Here is an 18,264-nt window from a genome sequence, read left to right on the forward strand (position 1 = left end):
GGCGTCTAAATTTGTCAGAGACGGACACAAAGTTGAATCACTTTCTGATATAGAATAATCAAAAGAATCACCATCATGTACCCATAATCATACTGCATTTCCCTTCTCATTCAATCATTTACTGGCAAGATATCTGACGTGGAAACTGATCTTACTAGAGCTCTGAATAGCATATGTGTTATTGTATGTAGCATATGCGTATTAGTGGGTAAAATCCTCTTTTTTTTTTTTCTTTTTAATGGCTAATGCTGTTACATTAGTCATTTTTATCCCACCACATTAAAAACAGCTTTCATGGTATAATGTGCAGAAAATAAATAAGTGAAGATAGACAACATAAAAGGCTTTATAGAAATCATTAGTATGTTGCTATTCTCCTAATATAAGGCTAACAAAACACAAGATTGATTTTCTCCTCATGATATTTTACCAGTAGGTACTTCCAATCCATTCCTGTAGATTCTCTCCTGTGACTGTAACACTAATCATTTCTCTATGTGTAATGAAAGCTAATGCTTCTAAAAGAATGCTTTGTCTGATCATCCTCTTTGCACCACCAAACCAAACCAAACCAAACCAAACCAAACCAAACCAAACCAAACCCAGTATTTGATGAAAGCCATTTCTCAGCTTTGGTCTTGAAGCTGTGAACTACATTACGAAGGCAGCCAAAGAGACACCCACTTTAGTTTCCTCCCCAGGCTTGTTAAAACTTTGGCACAAGGAACCCAGCCTGTTTGGGCATGTATGATACCTTCCCAAGAATTCAACCCCCACCACAGAGTCAGAGCCAGCCATATACGCTCTGTTACCTTCCCAGTGAAATCAGAAAGAAATAAGAACGAGATTAAGATGTTGCTTTGAATTGTGTCTGGCTTGTTTTATGGATAAACTCTATCATTAAACAACAGCACTGTATCATCAAGCAATACCACTATATGCTTTAGAAATACTGGTAATGATGTATAAATACACTTACATGTCAACATTAAATGTTGTTTTGTCTACTGTGACAAAGGAGTCTAAATTTCACTGAGGCAAACTAACAAATGCTATTATGTTTATTATTCGAGTCTGTGTTCTCAAGAGCTCACTCTTTTCTCCATGCACACAGATCCATATACAGAAATTAAATCACTACAGTGATACAATTACAATATTCTCTGTCTTTTATGGGGCTCATGGTGCAATGTGTGAAAAAATTAATCCCCATGTGTCTCACTAGGATATTCCTTACCAAGCAGTGAATAACGGAATGAACTGCCTAGAGTTCCTACCAGCAGCAAAAGGGGAAGTGGGGAGGGAGGAGAGAAAACAGCAGCAATTGACAAAGGGGAGGTATGGGGAAGCTGGTAGCAACTCTGCCCTTGTAGGTCTGAGGGAGACAAGGTTACCTGCTTCTGTCATATCACTGTGCTCACCTACTTGCTTGTCTATGCTTAGTTTACATGGGACATGAGCTGTCATTTTTAGTGCACAAGGCTCCATTAAAATAATCCATTTCCATTGGTTAGGGAACATTCTGCAGACATGCTATGTGTACTCTGGAAAGAGAACCAAATATAATGATGAGTACTGAAAATAGTAAACAAACGTCCTGAAGGGAGATATTTAGTTTTAATGACTGAAAACAAGTTTTTATTATTATTATTATTATTATTATTATTATTATTATTATTATTAAAATGTATTGCAAATACTCTAAGGAATGTAAATCCAAAATGTTACCTAGCATGTAGACTGCCTAACTAAAACCTTTGCAGGTGGTTATGGGATCAGTACACCATATAATCATGACATAGTTTTGAATTGTACAGGAGAGTTTAGTAAATATGAAGTACATTTTGTCTGCCATTATATTGTTAGGGCATATTTGTTTCTCTTATTGTTAACCACTAGGCTGAGACAAATACTCCAAATTAATCTGCAGAAATAAGAGAAAGCTGTAACTTTGGTCCATCTGCAGCCACTAGTACTAGAAGAAAAGGAGCCATTTGAGTAATTTTTTTCTTGATGCTGTTAATGTCTATATACTTAGATTTAGCATTCTGCTGACACATCAGATAACTGGAAACAAACCAGCTTTTTTTCTCAGACATGCTTGGTCACATTAATGTGCTACAGAGTCCACGTTAAGCAGCACTGACTGCAGGGGTTTGTTTAATGAAACACAGCACATGGCTCATCCTACTACATTCACTCTGAAACAAAGGTGATGTGTCTCTGACCAGCTAGTAGCACACACTAAGGAGGTACAGACTGCCTCCACCCCCTACTTACTGTGTATCCACAGCACTTCATGTTCTGAGTTCAGAAGGAGAATAGCCAGCCGTGGGCTTGGAGCTTGGCTAGAAGATACCCAAAGATACTACGATGACGAGAAAACTGGCATCTGTGATTCAGAAAGTTACATTCTTCTTATATGAGTTAATATTTTAACGTAAGAAATTCTACTCTTTAGCAGTTATTATGTTTTCTTTCTTTCAAGAGGATCATGTTAACACCAAAGCCTTGGTAACTGACAGGTTTGAACGTTACTGTCCTCTTTGCTCATTTGCAATTCTTGCGTAATTTCAACAAAAAGCAACAGTTCTTTTGCTTTACCAAACAGGTATACATGTTTGCTGTCCTCTCCTGTGAGCTGGTGTAAGACACAACAGGAGTAGTTTTATCTGCATGGCATAGTAAAATCACTGCTTGGATAGCTTGGACTACAAAGTCCAATAAAGTCAATGAAAAGATTTATTTCAGAGGTCTCTGGATGAGGGCCAGAACCTCAAGATTTAACTGGCTGAGATGTAAAGTGCTTGCTATCTTTTGATATGGGAGATAAATGCACCTTAATATAAAGAACTATCACCCTATTTTGGGGGCATTGATTAAGGTGACATACACTTAGAGGTTTCTTAAGTCTTCCAGTTCCTCCTGTACACTCCAGGAGCATTTGAAGAGCTCACACTGCTCAAAGAATACTAGTAATTGCACAGGAGCCTTCCTCAAGTGTCTGTAAATGAATTAGCTGCCCAGCTGATGAAAGAATGTTACAAGCAACTGTAGCCACTCCCGACTGAAATAACTCCTGTTTGAGTTATGGAAGATATATTCCTTTCTTCCCTAGGGCATGCAGCATTTGGAACAACAATTAAAAAATCCTCAGATAGGAAAACTCTGTCTCAGCATTACCCTGTATATAAAATCTGAATAGGTCTGAAAGGGCATCCAGAGAGCAATATAACTCATTCACTCTAAGCCCATACCCATGATCACATACGGGATCAAGGCCAGCACAAACTGGACAGGACAAACTTTAGAGAGACTGATGGAAGATGTGCTGTCAGTGATCAGATTCCATTCTCATACTCCCAATCTTCTGGCATAATCCAACATCATCTGTCCCAAAGTATGGCAGGGATCCAAACAGAATGTGCTGAAATGATTTAAATCACTCCCTCCAAACAACGGCTACAGGAAACAGCACACCCATCCCCATAATCTTCATTTACACTGCTAAAAAGATTCCTTCTCTCTCCAAAGATTTTCAACATCAATGTAAACTAAGAAAAGTAGATCTGTCAGGAGTATGAAGATGGCATACACCTCTGCTTGTATTTCAAGGCCATTAAACCATACAGATGGCACCGATCAGTGATCATCTGAGAGCACATCTTAGGACTGCTGTGAAATTTCTTTTGTTGCCAAACACTTGCACAGCTACATCTATTCTTTACACAGTTATCATCTTCATGCAAGAGAAAACTCTTCCAGCCTCTCCTCAGTAACATGCAATATTTGTAGCTCCTGTCTCCAAATCAATGCATAAGAGCTTTTTAAAATGCCTGTCAGTGTAGCGCTTAAGCAACATGGCTTACATCAAATCCATCACACTTGCTGTCCATGTTCTACGCTGTCTTTCTCCTAGAAGTCAAGTGACAGTCTTTAGCTTGAAAACATTCACTGACCTGTGACAAAGATACTATGAAAGACCACTTACAGAAAAGGAGATGCTGATTGACAGCAAACACTCAGGACATTCTACCAATATACCATCTAATGCAGAAGTACAACTTGTTTGTGCTGAAAATTAAGGGATTTTTGGAAGTCAGTCCCAAGTAAATTCCATTAGGAACTATGAGTCATCAGAAGCATTTACACCTCTTTCTTCAAATGCATGACATCTTTGTTGCTCTGGCCTTCTCTAACATCTAGCTTATCTGTTTTTAAAACAGATTCATTGCTTTTAAAAACAAATTCTACCAAAGCCAAACACTGCACTAACCAGTCAATTTTTCAGCTTTTTGGGGGAAAACATCCAATGAACTTAACCATATGCTGTTACCTGCTATATAATACTTATAGCCCATCAGCTATATATACACAAACAAAGAGATATCATTTCTCAGACCATGGGTTACAGCAGCTACAAGTGCTTTTCTTTCTTATATATAAGCGCTTGGTACCACTAATGGTGCAGGCATAGCTACCTCAAACACACAGAATTTGTCAGAGTAAACTGCAGCAAAAAACACCACACAACACTCCTGCTGTTGATTACAACTGCACAAAATGGACTCATGGGCTTTGTGGACAAAAGTATCACAATAGACAATGCATCGCATAAAGCTATATTGAGTCTCCGTTTTATACCACACAGGGGAAGCTAGTGGGAGCAATTAAAAGGCCCTGTGGGTTTCTCAAGTATTGAGCAAGGTTACATAAGATGGGATCTCTTGTTTAGTAACCACAGATGGGAAAAGAATAGGCAAAATTTTGGTGTGACTTTTTGTTATTCACGAAAAATTAAAATAGGTTAACCTGAAAGCAGCTGAATAAGTGCAGTTTCATGAGAAACATGAAAGCAGGGGAAAAAAAAACAATGGGTTTTTGTGCCACTGGACTCCTGCAGTTCTTCCACATACTCTGATCCTTGCATAATGCCCTGCTCTGCCTGTTCTGTCAGTGAAATTGCACTAGCTTGGGCACATGGACCTAATTCTGCAAAGCATTAAGTGATCAGCCATACTCCTACGAGTGCTTTTATTAACAGCAATGGGATTATTCATGTGAATACATGTTAAATGTTACTAACGCACATAAGTGATTTTACAGAAAGTCCTTCAAAACCAACTAGGAATTGCTTGCTGAAGCATTTGTTATCATTTACTAATCAGCCAGAGTGTGGTAACTCCATTTTAAACTCTCTTCTGGATTAAAGAATAAAAAAAGATGCCAAAACCAGTCACCCTTCTCTCCACAAATGGCAACCAAGCTTCTATTACCTTATAAGATGGTTCACATTAAAAGAAACGGTTCATGTTCTGAGGGATTACAGGATCATTTTGTAAATTGGATTACAATGAAGCAGTCTTGAGTAGTTTTACAAAATATAAAGGGACCATTGTAAGACCTTATGAGTAAACTATATATTTACACAGAACTACCCTAATCACCAAAAGAAGCACCCTCAACAAATCATTAATCAGTAACTTAAGAAGTAGGACAATTTTTTTCATTAAAAACTATAAAATAAAAAAATCCATGTCTATGATTTTAATACTGAATTCATTATTACAGTAACATAACTGTCCTGGGTTTAGCAGTAGCAGTCAATTTTTCTCCTTCTTGGTAGCAGGTGCAGCATGGTGTTTAGATTTTCAGCCTGGGAACAGTGCTGGTAACACCAATGTTTTCAGTTGTTGCTAAGTAATGTTTACCCTGACCAAGGACTTTGTGAGTTCTTCTTCATGACAGTTCTTTATGGCACCCAAAGTGGGGCACGAGGGGTTGAGATAACGACAGATCTGTCTGGCTTGATAGTCACTCGTCACAATGCTGATTTATTGGCTCCAAAGTTGTTACTCTTGGTTTCACAGTTTCAGTATATCGTACCTAACATCAAGCTGGTATTTGCTGTATTAGTATTTTTCAAGTGTGGGGCTTGGGCTAAGGTTTTTGTCTCATTGTAGTTTATGGTAATGACTTGTATTACAATAGAATCATTGGTTATGAAACTCATCTGGCTTATGTTCCCTGTGTGGTCACCACCTTTATATGTCGGGTATATAATAAAAGTGCTTAGCAATTACACATCTTTTTTCTCCTTCTCGGGTGGTCAACCTGTGAAGGAGATATTCTTTTACCCTCCCAGTTACACCCCCCCCCCCCCCCGAAAAAACTGTTGTGGTTTAAACCCAGCCAGCCAGCTTGTTCACTCACTCCCAGTGAGTGGTGCTGGGCTGGAAGCAGTCAAGGCCTGCGTCCCAACCCCCTGGGAGCTCACCTCTTCCCTGCTCCCGGAGGGATGGGGAGGAGAATAGAAAGAATGCAACTCCCACGGGTTGAGACAAGAACTGTCCAGCAACTAATGTACAACACAAATCACCACCACTACCACCAACAACAACAATGATAAGAGAAAATTACCAAAGGAGGAGAATACGATACCACCAGCTGAAAAAGGAGTCCAACCCAGAAGACCCCATATCCTTACAGGTAACTCCCAGTTCCACCCCCCCAGGCATGACGTGCTGTAGTATGGAATACCTCTTTGGCTAGCTTGGGTCAGGTGTCCTGTCTCTGCTTCCTCCTGTCTTCCCCTCCTCCCTGGCAGAGCATGAGCCTCATGAAGTCCTTGGTCAGGGTAAACATTACTTAGCAACAACTGAAAACATCAGTAGTACCAGCAGTGTTCCCAGGCTGAAAGTCAAAACACAACGTTGCACCAGCTACCAAGAAGGAGAAAAATTGACTGCTACTGCTAAACCCAGGACAATAAATGAAGTGTAAAATCTGCTAACACAGACAGTATATTTTTATCTCTGTAATTTAGTCAATATCATCAGTATTTAGCCAAATCTTATCTGAAAGCTTTCATCCATCTTAATGATCTGAGTTGACTTATTCCCAAGGAAGAGATCCCATGAGACAACAGCCCCCAAAAAATCCCATAGTCATGAATTTATTCAAAAATACACAAATAAGGAGTGATAAACTGAATAACTTGAGTACAACTCCATGAAGATGCCTCTTGTACAGTTTCAACAGAATTGCAGCTACCTTTGCTTACATTTGTAAACAAATGTTCTATAGAAACATTCTTAATGGCCTCATGATCTCAGCCATTTAATTGTTCCTTATACAAGTTTTTTTAAGGACTTTACTGTATGAAACAGAAAATATTATGTGCCCAAGTCATAGTAGTCCAACTAGTCTCATTCAGGCTTTTATTTTTGCAGGAATTAAGTGCAAAGGTAAGGGGAATTCAGTGTGGGTTGAGGAATCAAATTCACAATCATTATCAGTTTATAAGCTTTCCATAATTCTACAAATCAATCACTCCATGAAAATAATTTCAATAAATTCAAATATGCTCTTGAGAGATAGTGCCTGCTACTTTTAATTGCAAGTGTTTGTCTTTCAGAGTCCAAAGCACAGTTCCGCAAGGGTATAGAAGGAGGAACTATATTCTTAGAAATCTTATAAAACATTTGAAAGAAATAATCATTCTTCAGGAATTCAGCTTAGCTTTTGAACTTCTTTTGTTCCCTTCTGTTTTATTTCTCTCCCTTTAATATATTTACAATGTAGGCATGCACAGGAGACTTCATTTATTCAGGATTATAAAATATGCTTTAAAAAGTAAATATATCATGTTCCAGTGATGTATGTAATAGATAAAGGTAAACATTTATCTTCTGATAATAGCAGAGTCAATATTTGTGTGGAATATTTGTGAGAAAAGTATTACCCATGTAAAGTAACTCCCCTTAGCCAAGGTCTGTCTTAAAGTGTATCCTGCCACATGCTATGCACACTTCAGGCAACCTTTAGTAATCCCTGGTGCTAGACATAAAAAATTGTATGTACTTTTGTTGTCTGCTGAGAATGAAGTTCCTGATTACTAATGTTTGCACTAATCTTTATTGTTACTTATCAAGTGTAGTACAAGAGCATCCTGTAGAATAAATGTAAATTGGAGTCACCTTGTACTGGGTGCTGGATGGACAGACATGCTGGAGTAGGAAACGGACTTATACATCTCAGTAGCCTTTTTGTGTTTGTTGCCAGATTGTTTATTAGTATCAGAAATAATTTCTGCCAAAGCAATATTTATATCAATGTAAATAAAATAAAAAATATTTATATCGATGTAAATAATTCCTCCTGCAATCAGCAATGAGCAAAGAAGTTTAACAGCCAGTGAGTTGGTAAGAAGATTACGTATCTTATCAATAAACTTCTTTTAAGTTCTTGTCAGAGTTTGCAGAAACAGCAGGAGCATAAGGGGCAGAAAGAATGGAGATAAATTAGCATGTTCTACTTGGCTGAAGGAAAGGAAAAGAACAGTGCCAAAGGAAAGGATTTCCGCAAGGAAAATAATCTTCCACTTTACCAACAGTTCTTTGAAGATTTATAGACAAACCCACTGCAATGACACATAACATGCTGCTTATTACTGTTATTACTACTGTTTACTGAGAGAAGTTATTTCCACTGCTTTTTGACCATCAGGGTCTTTTACAGCCAATGGTGTAAATATGAAAGACTACAAAGAGGGGAAACCAGCTTTCTGAAACGGGTTGTCAAATGGCACTTGGGAAAACAGAAAACGTCCCTTTGTATCTTCTTTCAATTGCAGTACTTTTGTGTAATGCTGCACTACAAAATGAGAGGGAAGTGTGGTCTTCCAACAAAGAGTTTCCTTTAAGTTTTCCTGCTTCAGCTTTTGCTTGTTACACAATCTATCAGGCCTCTCAGAGTGGTCTGAACTCAACATGTGTATCACATCAGTGTGATTCTCCTCTCTAACACTGTTGGGGTAAACCCTATAATATACCTCTTTGCCCAGCTGTATTCTTTCTAATCTCACAAAATCCCACTTCGCAAACCTCAACTACAGAGAAAATGTAAACGTGTGGCAATCAGGGAAGACTTTAGTGACTGGTTAACCTTCAGCCCTGTATATACAAACAGATTGATCTCTGATCATTGTTGAGAACTGAAAGTTTCATGACATTATTTAATGAACTCTGTTTGCTTTAAAGAATTACTTCATTCCTCCCTCCCTCCCTCCCTCAGCCATACTCTGCTAAAAGCCTTCCCCTACACGACCTTTTACCTTTCTTAATATGCAACTTTGATTGATCCAGCTGGATGCTGTCCAGAGCACAACACATTGCAGGACATAGCTTTGTCTCTGCAACAGCAGTTATTTACACAGCACTATACTGCTTAAGTACCAGAATCCAGGCAGCAAACTTGTCATTTAAACTCAGCTGTATGCTTTAATCTTGGCAAGGGACTGATCAGGAAAAATCACCCCATGGCAAGTCTATCTTTTCTCCCACACAAGCAAACTTAGTCAACTTCCAGGCAAATATTGCACTGAACTGTGTTTTTTTACACTTGAAATACTAACTAGTGCCTGAGTGCAGATAACTGGGGGTGGGGACAGGGGACAAGGCATGACAAACCAACTGGTTCTAAAAGCCTTTTCCATTTATGTTTATTTCTTGTATTAATTCCTTCCTATTCAGTGAAAAAAAAGAGGTCTCCTCCTCTTTCACAGTGATTAAAACTGCAACTACTACCGGTACTACCTCAACAACTATTTTAGGTGGCTTAGTCTTTATGAGGTGCTACCTGATGAGCCAACCGTCTGTTGGACTCAGTGATCTTGAGGGCCTTTTCCAACTAAATGATTCTATGAGTCTATAAGAATATTCTGATGTAAGCCTTATCTGTGAGCCTAACATCTCTTTTTTTATTCTTCTTTCATGTTATTTCACAGATTTCAATCTCACGGTGAGATTTTTTTACCTTGCTTTGATACTATCCTTTATCTTGCTTTGTTATGCTCCTTTTAAACCACAAGCATAAGACTACAGATCAACTAACAGAAACGTATTTTGTATAACAAAATCTTTCTATTTGGATGGCATTTGGCAACATTGCAAAAATATTTTCTCATAGAAACTGTTTGTTGGCTCTAAGGATTGTATTGGATCAATTGTATTGATGGCTGTAAGAATTTTCCTGCAGGAACAATGTCTTTTTTTTTACCTAACTTCTTAATTTCACAAATGCCATTTACTCAAGACAACAAAAAGCACCATGCTTGAAGTTGCATCCTGATTTTGTTTCGAAGCATACAATAAGAATAAAACAATTAAAGACTTAAACTAAATCCAAAAGATCCCTGCTCTAACCTACTCTGGAGAAATAATATAAATATACATTTTTCCTTACTAGTTTCTGTAGAATTCTAGTGAGCTCTATAATTTATAGTGTAGCTCAATATTTTTCATTACATCACAAGTTAAATGATAAGCATCAATGTCACATTCTTTGGGAACCAGAGTGTATAACATGTATTTAAAAGATCTTTCAGCCTTGGGTAACCTTAAACCAGTCTTACTGTTGATTTCTACTGAAATTATTTTATAAGCAATACACTTCAAAGCTGTACTTAACATATTTTTCGAATGATGTAAAATGTCTTTCACTTTAAAATGTTTTTACAAGTGGCAATATTCTAACTCTGTAACTGTTCTAATATTATAACCATTTGCTATTAATCATCCTTAATACTGATTTTCCTCCCTCTCCAGCCTCTGAAAATATGAAGGGTACCTTGGGAACTGTAAAAATAAGCAATGGGCTAATGTAAAACCCTATATTCTGACATATTGCAAATTTGATTTCAATGCAAGCCCTACATATGAACATTCTGGTTTTGGCCAATATTCAGTAAAAATTATGAAATGCACATACAGTGAAGATCTGTAATTATTAAAATACCAGGAACAATCCTGAAGATCATCTACTCCAATGAAACCACATTTGACTTTATTGGCAAGTTTTGACTGTTAATGAACACAGGATCTGACATATCGATCTGTCACCTGTCAGTCTCAGAGATTGTCCCAGTATCGTTTTGCGAATCAAGTTTGTTTTATGCCACTGAATTAGAACAAAGGGGGTCTTTTCATAGATTTGGGCTTTCTAAGTGCAATTCATTTGCACCTGGCAAGAGCGACGAAACAGCTCACGTCTCATTAGTCAGGGATTTCTACACACAGAGACGTAAATTCACTAACCGAAGTTTAAAGCTCCACCTAGAAAGCTTGAAGAGCTCCATATAATGCTGGGCTTCTGGGTAAACAAAGTCTCTTGACTCCAGCACACACCCCTTTATTGAAAGAAAGAAAGAAAGAAGGATTAGAGGGAGGGGAGAGGGGTGAAATAGAAGAAACTGAGGATGTTCAAGACTCTTCTTTTGCTCTTGTGTTACTCAGCAGCAACTGAATTTTATCTACCAACTCAGATTTTAGCAGCATCTGACTAAAATGCGAAGCTGTTGCATATCAAAATTCAACAGGGTCTGACCTATACTGTCATTTTTACTTATTTGTCACTAAATGAAGGCAAGCCTTATCCACCATAAAGAGCTTCTGTCAGTGGGGATCTCTTAACAGAATTGCAGGCTCCCTAAGGTTCACAAAAAGGTAACCTCAGAAAACTCCTCCTTCTCCAGACTTTGCAACAAAAGCCTTCTTTAGTAAAGCAATGTAAGAAAGTAAGCTGGCTTTACAGGCATATAAAATTTTACCGAGTTACTACTGTCCAATGTGTATACATACACTAAAACCAGGGCTGGGAATAATTCTGAGCTTCACACACTTAAAGTTATTTTGAATGAATACAGCTCAACCTGAGATTTTCGTGGTGTATCTGTATATTTTTATTTCTTTAAGAAACACAAGAGTAACTCTCAGTCCTTTCAAATTAAAGAATTTCTATTCAGTCAGCTACAAAATTAACTTTTTCACTTGGAAAAGTCCATGGAATAAGAGCATAATGCAAAAGTATTTAGTAACTCTAGAAAATAACAACTTATTTTGTATTTTGTGATGTATTTTCTAAAGGCTTTGAACCACTAATATGAGCCTTGTGCCCACTGCACTGGGCTGTAAATAGCATTCAGAGACATGGCTTTGTTTTCAGAGAACAATGGAAGTAGGCAGCAATTAGACTGTAGGTTTTCAAAGCTTTGCCTTGAATGCAGGGCACACAGTGTTTGAGTGGGGATGTCCAAGTGGCTGACTGGCCTGCCATCACAGGAATGAGGAGAAGGATTTTGGCCCATCACATTAGAAAAGTCTGAGACAAGCCTGCAGCAGAGTAATGACTTCAATTGAGGGTGCCCACTGAAGACTTGAAGGGAGATACAAAGTATGCATTGGGATGACAGAGCCTTTTGCAGTTGAAAAGTTTCTCAGGATTATTTTATGGTCCCATGGGAAACTTTCCATTGTCCCACTGAAGATCCTGCCAAGGATGCCAACATTAAATCATTCAAATCCAGTGAAATTTTTCCTGCTGCTTTAATATTTTATTTTCTTTTCTAATACAAAGAATAAAGCATGAGATTATTCCCTTGGGAACTATTTCATTGTCTGGATGTTTCATTTTCAGGAAGCCTGACATCCTAATTTAATCCCAACAACACACAGTATTATCCTTGTATTCATTACACAGAAGTGAGAGAGATTCTAATATACTTAACATGGGCCAGAAAATGATACAAATATTAATGAAAATGAATAAGTATATGACTGTATAGCATATACAAATATTACTATTGAATATTTAATTGATGAGAATTTATTAATATTGAATATAAACAATAAATGGGTGTGCTAATGAAAGCATAGGCAATAAATTAATACTTAAGTACTCAAAACCTACACAAAGACTGCCCAAAGACAGTGTTTTCCTAAATGGTTTGACTTACATGCCATAGAAAACATGGAATATATATCTAGCACTACAAAAATATATTTGTAGTCCTGCCTCTGCTGTTGTTTCTTCTGCTATGCATAATTCTGCTTATTGCTCCCTGTATAAGAAAAAGTAGTTTGCCAAGATAAGAAAAAAATGTTTGCTGAAATATTGTCTGTGATTTAATCCCACCAAATCATGACATCATCTTCAGAATACTACAAATTTAAAACAGAAACCATAAAGGTAGAGCCACTTGACATAGAGTAGACATAGAGTAGCTGTCACAAAAAGACAGCAGTATGTAAAATTCTGTGGGTCTCCAAACCTTGGTGCAGTATGACTCCAAAACAACGGTGGTATTTTGCAAAGGCTTAGGTTATAACATTTTGTAGAATGCTTACCCTAAATCATGAGTAGCATGAAAATTAGCAAAAAACTGGTGCTCTATTGTTGCTGTTAATTCTTGTTTTAATTAGGAGACATGGGAATTTCACAAGGGAGGAAAGCCCTGTGCTTCCGGATAGCAGAGTGGCAATGTCTTCTAGGGTCCCAGAAAGCAGTGAAATGAAAAGAAACCACTTCCTGTGGATTCAGGGGGTTGTAGTGGGGGTGGGGCTTAGTTTGGGTGTTTTTAGAAACCCCCAATAGATCTGAATTCAGTTTCAGGATTTTGGGAGATCAACCCATTCACTAACTACTCAGGACTAACAGTACCACTATTATTAGGAATAATTACCTGTCCTTCTTTGTACAATCTATATTGTCTTTAGCAACCAGCTCTGGTTTAGTTGTAAAACTAAGCATTTATTATGCAACACCCAGCGCATTCATGAGTCATTATTCAAGATCCCTCCACCCTTTCAGTTCTTTTATTTTTGCTACTGATAAAACTCTATTTCATTTAAATTTCACCTTCACTGAAAATTTCCTACCCTGTGATCCCAGTCTTAGCTACTTACGGCTCATGCACCACAGGAATTCTCAGCAGTTTTACTCACATACCAGGATAATTTTGAAGCTGTCAAGACACACTGTCTCACAGCAGTCAAAGGAGGCCTATTCTGTTTCAGAATGCAAACACCCATGATTAGAATCAGAAGTAGATGTTTCCATACAGTGAAACTGAAACAATGGTAATACACAGCCACACATATTAAAATTGTTATAGAATTATTTCATATATGGTAGCAACTAATTTTTATTATGACCTCAGCCATTTTACCATATTTTTGAAAATACATGACAGACTTAGTGTAATTTTTCCTTATTTTTAATTAAAATTAACTTTTTTCTTGTGCATTATATATAGAGGTCAAACAGTATCAGAGGTCTGCTTGGAGTGAATATCTTAATCCTCTTCTACCTCTTCATTTTTAAAGGAAAACAATTTTAATGAGAAAGTTCATGGGGGAAAAAAATCTCTTCTGCAAAATAAGCAGAATCAGCATACTTTTTTAAAAAATATTTCATACCCCCCCATAAAGTAATGGTTTTGTTGGAATATTTGGACAGACATCACTGAGATCAAAAAACTCGTAGAATTTGTACCCCTGTACAACTCCTAATGCAAGGCTTGTGGAAAATTAGAGTCTTCAGTTTTGACCCGTCCTAAACGTAGACTGTGTTTGGCTTTGTACATGTGACATCCTGGATCTGGCAATGCCACTTTGGTACCTCTAACTGGGACATATGGGACAATGGTTGAAATGGCTCTAGCCAAGGGAGGAGTGAGCAACTAGCAAGTGTGATTTCATTACATTAAATCACATCATTGTGCCCAGTTTTGGCCCTTCCAGTGCAGGAAAGATATTGAGAAACTGGAGGCCACCACAAAGGATGGGGCTGGATCACTTGCCTGTAAGAAGAGGCTAAAGGCCTGGAGAGCAGGTGCTGTTATAAAACAGCATAAATCAAGTGTATATGAGTGAATTCACTGAGTAAGGCTAATGGAGTAAAGATTGAGGTCATATTAGCTCCAGAAGTTTTCTTCTTTTAAGTACTATGTAGCTCAGTATAAATAGATCAATTTACAACTGGTAAAGAACACAAAAAAAGCAGGACAGAATCAATAGCATGTTTTATACTTATTTTTGAATTAATCACTATTTGGAAATGTAGCTTGAAGGAAACTTGTAGCTCCAGCCATAGCTCGCTGAACTTGATATGGATCTGAATACACATGAAGCAAGACATCGAACAAGCAAAGTACTCTCAGATTTTCATAAAGTATTTAACCCTCATCCACTGCAGTCACTGCAGTCTTCTAAGCCCCCAAAGTAAAATAACATCTTGTTTGAATACCATGAATTTTCTATTTGTTGACCCTTGTGAATGGTGAGAGTTATTCTAATACTAACTCAAAAAATATTTTCTTCACTGGGAAAATGAAGTGCTTTGTTGGAGGATACGGTGTCACAAGATCAGTTCTACTATGATACAATTTATTCATCTTCAGGAAAACATCTGTGTCATCCTGTTCAATTTTTAATTGAAAAGCAACAAAACAAAACAAAGAACCCATGCTGGAGTTTGTCCAACCTCTTTCTCTACATCTGCCAAGATCTGGCCCACCTAGCCAACCTTTAACTGACTGAAAAATCAGTGTGCCAGAGGCTGTTCAAATTCCTTATGGAACTCTACACCAGATATATTGCTCTACAGGAATTGAAACTCTGCCACATAGACCACTCTGAACTATGTTAAACACATCTTAGCTGGAAAAGACTGAGCTTAATTATAATTAGAGCAATCATCATTTGTAATAATATCAACTCAACTGCAGGTCTGTTTCACCTCAGTCAAGCTACTGTCTTGCTACTTTCCTTCCTGATAATAGCATTATTTTTTACTGCAGTTACATGTAAATAAGGAATAGATCCTGCATGTCTTGAATATGTATTGCTTCAAATATGAGTCCTTATATATTACTTTACCTTTATGATCAAAACCAACAAATATTTAAGCAAGTAGCTATTAAACAGGACTGGAAAAAGGGAAGACCACACCAAGAGCTACCTAGGAAGATTTGCAACATTTCCTCACAGCAAAAAATATCACTGGCTTCTCCATTTATAAGAACATTTGGCAATTCCAGAATGGATATAAAAAAACTGCTCCTTAATAGACTGGCAACTTTGCTAAACATTAAAAGCTACTAAAGGGAAAAACATTACCATTTAATGCTGTTCAATCTGCTCAGATCAGTGTCTGTGGGTGGTTCTTGGAATATATACTTGCAAAAATATGTTTTGAATCACTTGATCTGTAAGGATATCAATTATATCCTTATGTGGGTTTTCTACTTTTAATATTCACTCTTGCTCCTTCAAGTTCAGAAGTGCAGTTCCTATCAGCTTGATGAAATAAGTTTACTTGGCTAAGGTAGTATCTGTCAGATACCTGCAAAGATGATGCTGCTCAGTCAGGGACAGATTCTAATGGCCTCATTCACAGTGAACGGGGTGTAGCATCTGCAGCAGTCGATGGACTGCTTTTGGACTGTGACAGTATTTGGACTGGAAAGCAAAATCATAGCTTGGCTTCAGAAAATGACCAAGCTGCATAATTCTAGTGTAGATACATTCTATGAAGCCCACCATATATTATAAAATGCCATACTGCTTGATCATATAGCTCTGGTTTGGCAGAAAATAGCTCAAAATGCTAATCTGAAACAGTCAAAAAGCTTTAGATTTAAATTTGATCTGAAGTGTTTTTTTTCAGCATTTGCCCCTCTGTGATTCACTACCCTGATTTTTAGTTCATAGATTGAACCAAACATCTAAACACGAAATTGCCACATTAGCTGCATAAGTAAAGGATGCATTAATTATAGAAGCAGCTTGATTCCAAACTATCCATAGCAGCCAGATAAAAGTTGGAGCACAGTTTTATACTAAAAGGTTGTTTTTCAAATGAAGCACAGGGAGCCAGAATTTTTTTCCAATCTACTTACAGAAAAAATAGAATTGTGGGATCTTCTACTTTACAACTTTCAATATATTTCCTTCATCCATTGTCACTCTGTTCGGCCAAGTGGATTACTTTAGACAAAGCCATCCAGTTTCTGAGGGAATCAGCCATCATAGAGATGATCTATCACATCAAGTCGAATAACAGGGATATACCCATAGACCTAGATGAAGTTGAATGTACACGACCCATGTGGCAAAAACTTACACGGAATGCACCGTCATCATATGCCCATTCATTGGCAACAGTAACCTGGAATGACATAGTACCACTTAAATGACGTGTGTGGTCATTCTGGCCATACCAGAGACGGACAAATCATGGCAACATGCTGGGGCTTGGCCTATGCTTACAGGGCCTTGTTCAACACTATCCAGCACCTTCAAAAGGAAAAAAATTTCCCTGGATCTGAGGGCAAAGCAACAGACAGCGCAGCTACTCCAGCTCCAAGCACAGCAGCTACACCACCCCCAGCGACAAGTACAGTCGCTACCCAAACTTTGGCTGCAATGGACAGTGCAGCTACCCCAGCGACAAGTACAGCAGTTACTCAAACTTCGACTGCAACAGACAGCACGGCTACCCGAGCTCCAAGCACAGCAGCTACACCATCCCCAGCAACAAGTACAGTCACTACTCAAACCACAGTGATAATCACTGCAGCTAAACCAGAGGACCAATTCGTACCAATATCGGTTGCCCCTGTACACAAGAGAAAAAGAAAAAAAGAGGCAAGAAGAGTGAAGCGAGATGAAGAAATAATGTATTCACCACCCAGTCCAGCATCTGAGCAGGAGTCATCATCACATGACGAAGAAGGACAAGAAGAGGTGACTTCTCAACCTCAGACCTCAACCGGGCTACGGAATATGCGAAAAGATTTTACCTGTCAACCAAGGGAGCACATCATCACCTGGTTGCTCCGCTGCTGGGACAATGGGGCCGATAGTCATAGAATCAGAGAATCATAGAATAATTAGGGTTGGAAAGGACCTTAAGATCATCTAGTTCCAACCCCCTTGCGGTGGGCAGGGACACCTTACACTAAACTAGAAGGTACAGAACCCAAACAGCTGGGTTCACTTGCTAGAGAAGGGGGGATTGACAAAGCAATTGCAAGATAGGAAAGGTCTCTCAGTCTTTGGAGGCAGCTCTTGGCAGCTGTGAAAGAAAGGTTTCCATACAAAGACGATGTTACGAGTCGTTCGGCCAAGTGGACTACTTTAGACAAAGGCATCCAGTTTCCGAGGGAATCAGCCATCGTAGAGATGATCTATCACATCAAGTTGAATAACGGGGATATACCCATAGACCCAGATGAAGTCGAACGTACATGACCCATGTGGCAAAAACTTACATGGAATGCACCGTCATCATATGCCCATTCATTAGCAACAGTAACCTGGAATGACATAGTACCACTAACAGTGGATGAAATGATGCATAGACTCCGAGAGTTGGAAGACAATCTCACCCCTTCCATCATCTCAGCTGTGGAAAAACTGTCCC

This window comes from Pezoporus flaviventris, unplaced genomic scaffold (assembly GCF_033815535.1).
Source record: "Pezoporus flaviventris isolate CSIRO_AGI_PZ_B2104156 unplaced genomic scaffold, CSIRO_AGI_Pfla_v1 ptg000209l, whole genome shotgun sequence".
NCBI classification, from domain to species: domain Eukaryota; kingdom Metazoa; phylum Chordata; class Aves; order Psittaciformes; family Psittacidae; genus Pezoporus; species Pezoporus flaviventris.